This window comes from Scylla paramamosain, chromosome 11, assembly GCF_035594125.1.
Source record: "Scylla paramamosain isolate STU-SP2022 chromosome 11, ASM3559412v1, whole genome shotgun sequence".
NCBI classification, from domain to species: Eukaryota; Metazoa; Arthropoda; class Malacostraca; order Decapoda; family Portunidae; genus Scylla; species Scylla paramamosain.
In genome coordinates, this window is record NC_087161.1 from 12,584,325 (window position 1) to 12,593,204 (window position 8,880).

Genomic DNA, 8,880 nt, shown 5'->3' on the forward strand with positions numbered 1-8,880 from the left:
CAGCATGGTGGGGGCTCTACAGCAGCAGTTTGGGCGTCGGCAACAGCCCAAGGTGTACTGCGCTCAGCTAAAGAGCAGGCGGTGGAGGAAGGATAACCCTCTGCCCTTGCTGGTGCAGGACATAGAGGTGCTGGAGAGAGGGACTTACCCAATGGTGGTGGACGACACCATCAATATATTGGCGAAGGACTGATTCATGGATGCCCTGTGCGACTGCCAGCTGTAGGTCTACATAAAGCAGGCAGCACCAAGGAACATACAGGAAGCCTTAGCGCGAGCCGCACAATTTGAGGCCACCACCACCACCACTCCCAACCCTTCTACTCACTCCCTGTGGCGGACATGTCAGGCCAGCCCCCTTACATGAGAGCGAGGTGAGTGCAGGTCGGCCACGCCTCATCCCAGCTGAGCAAGTGAGCAAGCCCTGGTGCTTTCAAAGGAGCCTACTTTAACTGTGGGCAAGTGGGGCACAAAAGGCACCAGTGCAGCACCATTCCTGCTCTGTGAAGGATCACTGCCACCGTTTTCAACCCATGCTGCTGGGTTTGTGAAGAAAGTGGGCATGTCACTTGAGTAGTGTCAGCACAGCAGCCTAAGCCAGTGGGCAGCTGATAACCCAATCACCCCAAAACCTGCAAGGTGCTGGCAGCCAGTGCCGTACAGGACTTAGGGTGGAAGGAGCCATTAACAGACATCTGGTGGACATGGTAGTGGATACAGAAGAGAAAACTTTCATTTGTGAGGATCTGTTACCAGTTCGTGGTACTGGCAGAGCAGGAAAGCAACTTCGTGAAGTCACTGGGAACTGTGTGCCCATGAGGAGGCCAGTGTGGGTGAAACTGACGGTGGGTGCAGTGACTGTGATGTGGGAGGCCCACCACCATGTTTATGGTGAGGCACATCCTGGCATCCCTTATCATTCCGTTTCTTCACCAACACAATCACCGTCTTTTCACTCACAGTAGTTATACGGTTTATTTTTCTATCAATTTCACCAATCCAGTGAAACTCTGAAATTTGTACAATATAATTGTGGCCTGTATATTTTCCAGGCATCATACATCACCTCAGTAGAACACTTTCTTTAAAACAAACACAGCCGTTTTTTTTTTAGCCAAAGCAAGGAACGGTCACAAAATAAACAACTTTCCCTTATGTCAATATGTCAAACACTGAATCCATTTTTCTCTGCTTTGAAAAACATTGAGGGACTAACCTAAGTTGCCACGTAGTTATTTTCTCCCAAGAGATTTTTTTTTTTTTTTCGGACCAAGGAGTGAGTTGACAGTATGTGCAATGTTGTCGTAGCCAAGGACCCCCGGCATATAGCATTGCCCCTGATAACACCAGCACCTACACCGCCTATAGTGACAGAACCCCATGTGAGGCTCTGTCACCCACTCGCTCATTCTCGGCCATGTACAGGACAGTGCGTACCCTGATGCTGAGGCACCCAAGCACCGATACTGAACACTGAGACTTATCAATCACTTATCAATTATAAAAAAAAACAGTTTACCATTACTACAGACTTACTGATGTACTTTAATGAGACAGAGATAGGGCCTTACAAAACAGTGACCCACTATTAGCTTCAGGAATGTGTGAGCTAAAAGGACAAAAAACTATACTGCTCGTGTGTAAGGGTGTTTATATACTTCCACTGAGATATGTTTCTTACGAACTTACCATATTTGATGGCTGATAAGATCCACCATTTCTCAAAAAAAAAAAAAAAAGTCTCAGGAAATGAGCCTGCATCCTATGAGGCCAAGGTTCAGCATTGAAGCAGTGGCTGGTGGTAAGTTGTGGCAACAGGGTCTAAAATCAATCCCCAGACATCTTTGCACATGTAAACAAAGTGATGATTGGTACTACACCACAAAACAACTCTCAAGGTAACAATATATAATTGGTCATATTGGTAATTCACATAGAATGACAGCAGTCAGGAAGAATTTGCTTAAGTGACCATGCACCACACATTGCATTTACCAAAACAAACACGCAGTCAGTTATGCGCCAAACCCGGTAACACAGGCAAGATTCACTGCGTTCTTTACAGTGTGATGCTATTACTCCTTGAGGTAAGACACACTTTTATACAATTAAAATTGCACCTATCTTTTAACATTCTTATGAACAAACTTCCAGCCCTTCTCACAGTCACTGCCAACGCCATATGCCAGGTAAATGTTTACATCTCACAACAGGATTGGTACATAGGCTACTAGCAAATATTAAAGTTTTTAAATGCAAAATATTGGGATCTATTAATTTTTTTTTTTTTCTCCAATGCCAAAACTGGGTGCATCTTATGAGCCCATGCATCTTATGAACCATCAAATACGGTATGTATCAATAAATGAAGTATAAATATCCTGGTGATCGTGCATATTGATGGAAGAGATGAGTGTACTGACTAATTAGATTTTGTACCTTAAAGGATAACTCCTTATGTAGCAGTAGGTAGTGTAACTAGGTCGATGTTGTCATCAAACTGAATATAAGGCAAAGCAGCGAACGACTTTCTCAGGCTCCTACCTAGACTCCCAGAGTGGAGTGTTACAAGTTGTTGGAAGGTGCTCTCATTTTGCAGCACCATGAAGCTCTCAGTCGTTCTCTGTCTTGCTTTGGTCGTAAATAATACTTAGAAGATTTTTCCTAAGTGCTTTGTGTGTATGTTGTTTCCAGTATACTGTGGTCTCCATATATTATATGTTATTTTCATGTGTTGATATAATATTGAATCTTCATGAGTTGTTTAGTATCTTTTTGAGGCACTTTGCAAGTAGTGCTGATATTTTAATGTTGCATTTGATTATTCTTTTATGTGATTTTATGTGATTATATGATGTGTACATTTACATGTTTGTATTATGGGCTACTGAATGACCTGAGTTGGCTGATAAAGTCTCACTATAGTAAATTAAATAGTAACATGTAACATCAAGATTTATTGAAAAATTACTCAGTTTAAAATGTGGTGGCGTTATTCTTTTGTTGCCTGTGTGTGTTTACTTTATTATGTTTATTTACTGGTTAATAAAAAATGTTATTTTTTTCTGAACTGCATTTGTGGCTGACCCCACTGTGAGAACCCCAGCCTTAAATCTCAGTAACCTTGACTTGAACTTTGAAGTGTCTGATGTATAAATAATCAGTGCAGTTCCTGCATAGACTCTACCTTACCCTAAAGGTAAGTTGGAGGATTACGACAATGTGACATTCATTTCGGTGGGAGTTCTAATTGTGAGTGTTGCTGGATGTAGGTTAGCTGCTAATCTTGTCTCTGTTCTAGCAACCTCCTCACACTCGGTTCAAAGTACAGTGCAGTACATTACCAACCCAACCTTCCCAGCCTCAGCGCAAGGCAGAGTGTGCAGTCACTCCTAGGTGATGTGCCAGTGGGGGTTAACTGGGATAAGAAGAGGTCTGGGGGTGATGTAGGCTTAGCTCAGGCACCTTCCTCCCTTGTTCCTCCTGCCACAGGTAAATGCTTTAGAATGTTACATGTAAGATTAAGAGATCTCATCCTGGGGTGGGTGAGACTTTACCCATTCACATCCAGGATCTCCCAAAGAACTTGACCAGGGCAGCTATGGGTGTATGTCTACAGAACACCTTTCCCCCCCAAAGATACAGGCTGTGTGTCACTGGAGCATGCTGGCTGAGGACTCAGTCAGCATGCTCCAGTGACACACAGCCATGCCCCCACAGCCAGAGTGGGGTGAAACAAACGTCATGCCTCTTTCCCCTTCTCAGTCCACAAGGCACACAGGAGCACAAGGACACACAGCCCCCTGCTACAGTATCTCTTACCATCAGCACCAGATCCACTTTGTCAGCTCATACCCTCAGTCCATGGCAACAGGATCTTTAGCCAAAAAACAAGAGGATATTGATCTAGGGATCCCTGGTCCTATATGGCCTGCAGTCTCCACCATGATTCCTGATGATCCCTGGGGAAATGATTCAGAGGATGAATTTGGCACGAGCCAACATGAAAGATTCAGGAGGAGGCAGTAGACACCTGCTGAAATGATAATTACTCCCAGTGAGGTCTAAAGCACTGTTCAGGGGGTGCTGTGAACTTATCATTAAACCCAGCTGTGACCTCACTGAACGTTTCCCTTTGTCTCTCACAACACAAGGGGGCAGTCACAGCCTGCCCTCTAAAGACAACTCTCTTCCTCCACACAAAACTACAAGCACCTAATAACACACACACCCTTCACTCAAAAATTTTAAAATCATCATGGCGACTCCTACACCAGCCTTGGAGCCCCCATCTGGGGAGGGAACCATAAATGTCCCCAGGTCAGACTGCCTTTCTGTCGACGACCCTAAGTGTCTTGACACCCCCGTCAACTTTTTCTTCATTAACTCTTGCAACATTCGCAGTCTAAGATCTAATTTTCAATCTGTAGAACACCACCTCTCCTCTTCTAAACCTCATCTTCTTTTCCTCACTGATACTCAGGTGTCTGAGGCAACTGACAGGGCCCCTTTTCTGTTCCCTCCTACTTTCTCTATCCTCATTTTCGATCCAAAGCTGGATGCTGCGTTTATGTGCGCAATGACTTAACTTGCTCTCGTGCCCACGCTCTTGAATCTTCTGAGTTTTCCACCATCTGGCTACAATTACAGAGTCACTCTCAAACTAAATTTATCTGTGCTGTATACCTCTCACCTAACTCCTCTGACTATAAGAAATTCTTTGACTACTTAACCTCCAAAGTGGAGCACATTCTGACCCTCATCTGTTATGCAGAGATCTCCATTCTTGGAGACTTCAATGTTCACCACCAGCTTTGGCTTTCCTCTCCCTTCACTGACCATCCTGGTGAACTAGCCTACAACTTTGCTATCCTCCACGACCTAGACTCCTAGAGCAATTGGTGCAACACCCTACTCGTATTCCTGACCGTATTCCTGACCGCCCAGCATTCTTGAGCTTTTCCTGACCTCTAATCCTTCTGCTTATGCTGTCACCCTTGGGCTCCTCAGATCACAATCTCATATCTGTATCTTGTCCTATCGCTCCAATCCCTCCTCAGGATCCCCCTAAGCGAAGGTGCCTCTGGCATTTTGCCTCTGCTAGTTGGGGGGACCTGAGGAGTTATTTTGCTGATTTTCCTTGGAATGATTACTGCTTCCATGTCAGGGACCCGTCTTTGTGTGCTGAGCGCATAACAGAGGTGATAGTGTCTGGCATGGAGGCATACATTCCTCACTCTTTTTCTCGTTCTAAACCTTCTAAACCTTGGTTTAACACAGCTTGTTCTCGTGCTATAAATGATAGAGAGGTGGCCCACAAAAGGTACTTAAGCCTTCCATCACCAGAATCTCATGCACTTTATATTTCTGCCCAGAACCATGCCAAGTCTGTTCTCCAACTAGCCAAAAACTTCATTAACAGAAAGTTTCAAAACCTTTCAAGATCTAACTCACCTTGTGACTTCTGGCATCTAGCCAAAAATATCACCAATAACTTTGCTTTTTCTTCTTTCCCTCCTTTATTTCAACCAGATGGCACCACTGCTATCACATCTATTTCTAAAGCTGAACTCTTTGCTCAAACCTTTGCTAAAAACTCTACCTTGGACGATTCTGGGCTTGTTCCTCCCTCTCCTCCACCCTCTGACTACTTCATGCCACCTATTAAAATTCTTCACAATGATATTTTCCATGCCCTTGCTGGCCTAAACCCTTGGAAGGCTTATGGACCTGATGGGGTCCCTCCTATTGTTCTCCAAAACTGTGCCTCCGTGCTTGCACCTTGCCTAGTCAAACTTTTTCAGCTCTGTCTGTCAACATCTACCTTTCCTTCTTGCTGGAAATTTGCCTACATTCAACCTGTTCCTAAAAAGGGTGACCATTCTAATCCCTCAAACTACCATCCTATTGCTTTAATTTCCTGCCTATCTAAAGTTTTTTAATCTATCCTCTACAGGAAGATTCTTAAACATCCATCACTTCACAACCTTCTTTCTGATCGCCAGTATGGGTTCCATCAAGGCCACTCTACTGGTGATCTTCTGGCTTTCCTTACTGAGTCTTGGTCATCCTCTTTCAGAGATTTTGGTGAAACTTTTGCTGTTGCCTTGGACATATCAAAAGCTTTTGATAGAGTTTGGCACAAAGCTTTGATTTCCAAACTACCCTCCTATGACTTCTATCCTTCTCTCTGTAACTTCATCTCAAGTTTCCTTTCTGACCGTTCTATTGCTGCTGTGGTAGATAGTCACTGCTCTTCTCCTAAATCTATTAACAGTGGTGTTCCTCAGGGTTCTGTCCTGTCACCCACTCTCTTCTTATTATTCATTAATGATCCTCTAAACCAAACTTCTTGTCCTATCCACTCCTACGCTGATGATAAAACCGTGCACTTTTCCACGTTTTTTCATAGACGTCCAACCCTTCAGGAGGTAAACATTTCACGCAGGGAAGCCACAGAACACTTGACTTCTGATCTTTCTAAAATTTCTGATTGGGGCAGAGCAAACTTGGTATTGTTCAATGCCTCAAAAACTCAATTCCTCCATCTATCAACTCGACACAACCTTCCAGACAACTATCCCCTCTTCTTCAATGACACTCAACTGTCCCCCTCTTCTACACTGAACATCCTTGGTCTGTCCTTTACTTGTAATCTGAACTGGAAACTTCACATCTCATCTCTAGTTAAAACAGTTTCTATGAAGTTAGGTGTTCTGAGATGTCTCCACCAGTTTTTCTCACCCTCCCAGCTGCTAACTCTGTACAAGGGCCTTATCCATCCATGTATGGAGTATGCTTCACATGTCTGGGGGGGGTTCCACTCATACTGCTCTTCTAGAAAGGGTGGAATCAAAAGCTTTTCATCTCATCAACTCCTCTCCACTAACTGACTGTCTTCAGCCTCTCTCTCACTGCCACAATGTTGTATCTCTAGCAGTCTTCTACCACTATTTTCATGCTAACTGCTCTTCTGATCTTGCTAACTGCATGCCTCCCCTCCTCCCATGGCCTCGCTGCACAAGACTTTCATCTTTCACTCAATCCTATTCTGTCCACCTCTCTAACGCAAGAGTTAACCAGTATCATTAACCAGTTAATCATTCATCCCTTTCTCTGGTAAACTCTGGAACTCCCTGCCTGCTTCTGTATTTCCACCTTCCTATTACTTGAATTCCTTCAAGAGGAAGGTTTCAAGACACTTATTCATCAATTTTTGACTACTGCTTTGACCCTTTTATGGGACTGGCATTTCAGTGGGCATTTTTTTTATTGGATTTTTGTTGCCCTTGGCCAGTGTCCTTTCTACATAAGAAAAAAAAAGTCTTCCATACTATGATAACCTACATTACCTGATGTTTTCCTGAGGCACAAGGGTATGCAAAGAAGGCTCACCACCCAGCCCCATCTGGGGAGGTCAGGTCTGAAGGATTGACACATTCAGCTCACCAGGGCACAGCCTATGGATTTTTCCCTTGATGTAGCCACCAAGGCTCTACTTTAGGCTAATGAGAGATCAAGGCCATTACCCATATAACATGTACAGAAAGATTTACTCTGAGTGGGCATGAACCAGCAGGGGAGGTGCCCAAGCTGAACATGGATTTAGCTCTTGCCCTTACTATTAGAGGTAAGGAGTCCCAGGTGGTGATCCAGCATGCAAGCATGACCTGCCTCGAGGGAATCTTAGCATGCCATGAGGCAGAAAACGTCCTGTTCTAGGGTGTGAGTGCATTTTACAAGCTCCTTTAATCACTCCAGACAAGAGGATAAGCTTCTGGCAGATCAACTGTTTCAAAGCATTTAATTTGCTATGGTGGACACAGCAAAGAATTTGGCTTTAGCTTTAGGTAATATTAAGGCCATGAGGAGGGAGGTGATCCTCTCTCACCTTTCACCAGCATTCAAGTCAGCTAATAAGATGGATCTAAGAAAGTCAGCTCTTGACTCTGCCTTATTGTTTGATGAGGACGAGGTTAACCTCTAAAGGACCGGGTACATTGATTGACATCCTGCCACTAAAGGACCGGGGATGTCAATTGTCATCCTTGCTAAAATAAAGCCAAATTATGCTATTTTCCATCCGATTTGCTAGCCAGGCTATGACTACACTTGAGTCATACAGCAAGGATTGTCAGTCTGCAGCTAGCTGCTGTCATGGCCAGTTCCCAGGAACATGATTCCAGCGTGTCCAATTTGTCTTGCTCAATCCCACATTTCCTTACATCCATAACCAGTTTGGTATGGTTAGCTAACCACACCATCAGCCAGTGTAATGCACAGGGACAGAAAAAAATGCCCTGGCATGGGGTGTATGGAAAATTGTGGACAACACATTTTCTTTATCCCCAAGCCATGGCCAGGAGGAAGCTAATCGGACGCACAGGCTGAGCCACAATCAGCGTATACTGACAACACATCATTCAACTCATGATATCTCTGTAACCATGGCACTTATAGGCTTTCAGATGGTGCCATTCAAAAGACGAGTTGATTGTGGGGAAAGTACTGTTTTCATTCACTCATTCATTGCAGGTTAAGAGTAATAAGCATGCAAAAACAGGCAATTTATATGTTCTGAGCTCAACCTGCTGTCCTGGCAGTACAGTCAAATTACTTCCCCCCAGTCCTTTACAGGTTAAGGACTTAACTGTACTTTAGGTGCAGATAAGGCTGCTTCCTTTTCTTTCCAGCAAGCAGCAGCTCAGGCACTGGTTAACTATGGCCATCTCCAGGCACTCCTTCAGTGGATCGTGATTCATGGACTAAGCCTTCAGGATCTTCCACTTTTTGTTGGCCTGCCTCCTCACATCACAACTTGAACTCATTTTCACAACCAAGATAAACAACATCAGAATTCTACTCCTAGATCTCCTTTAA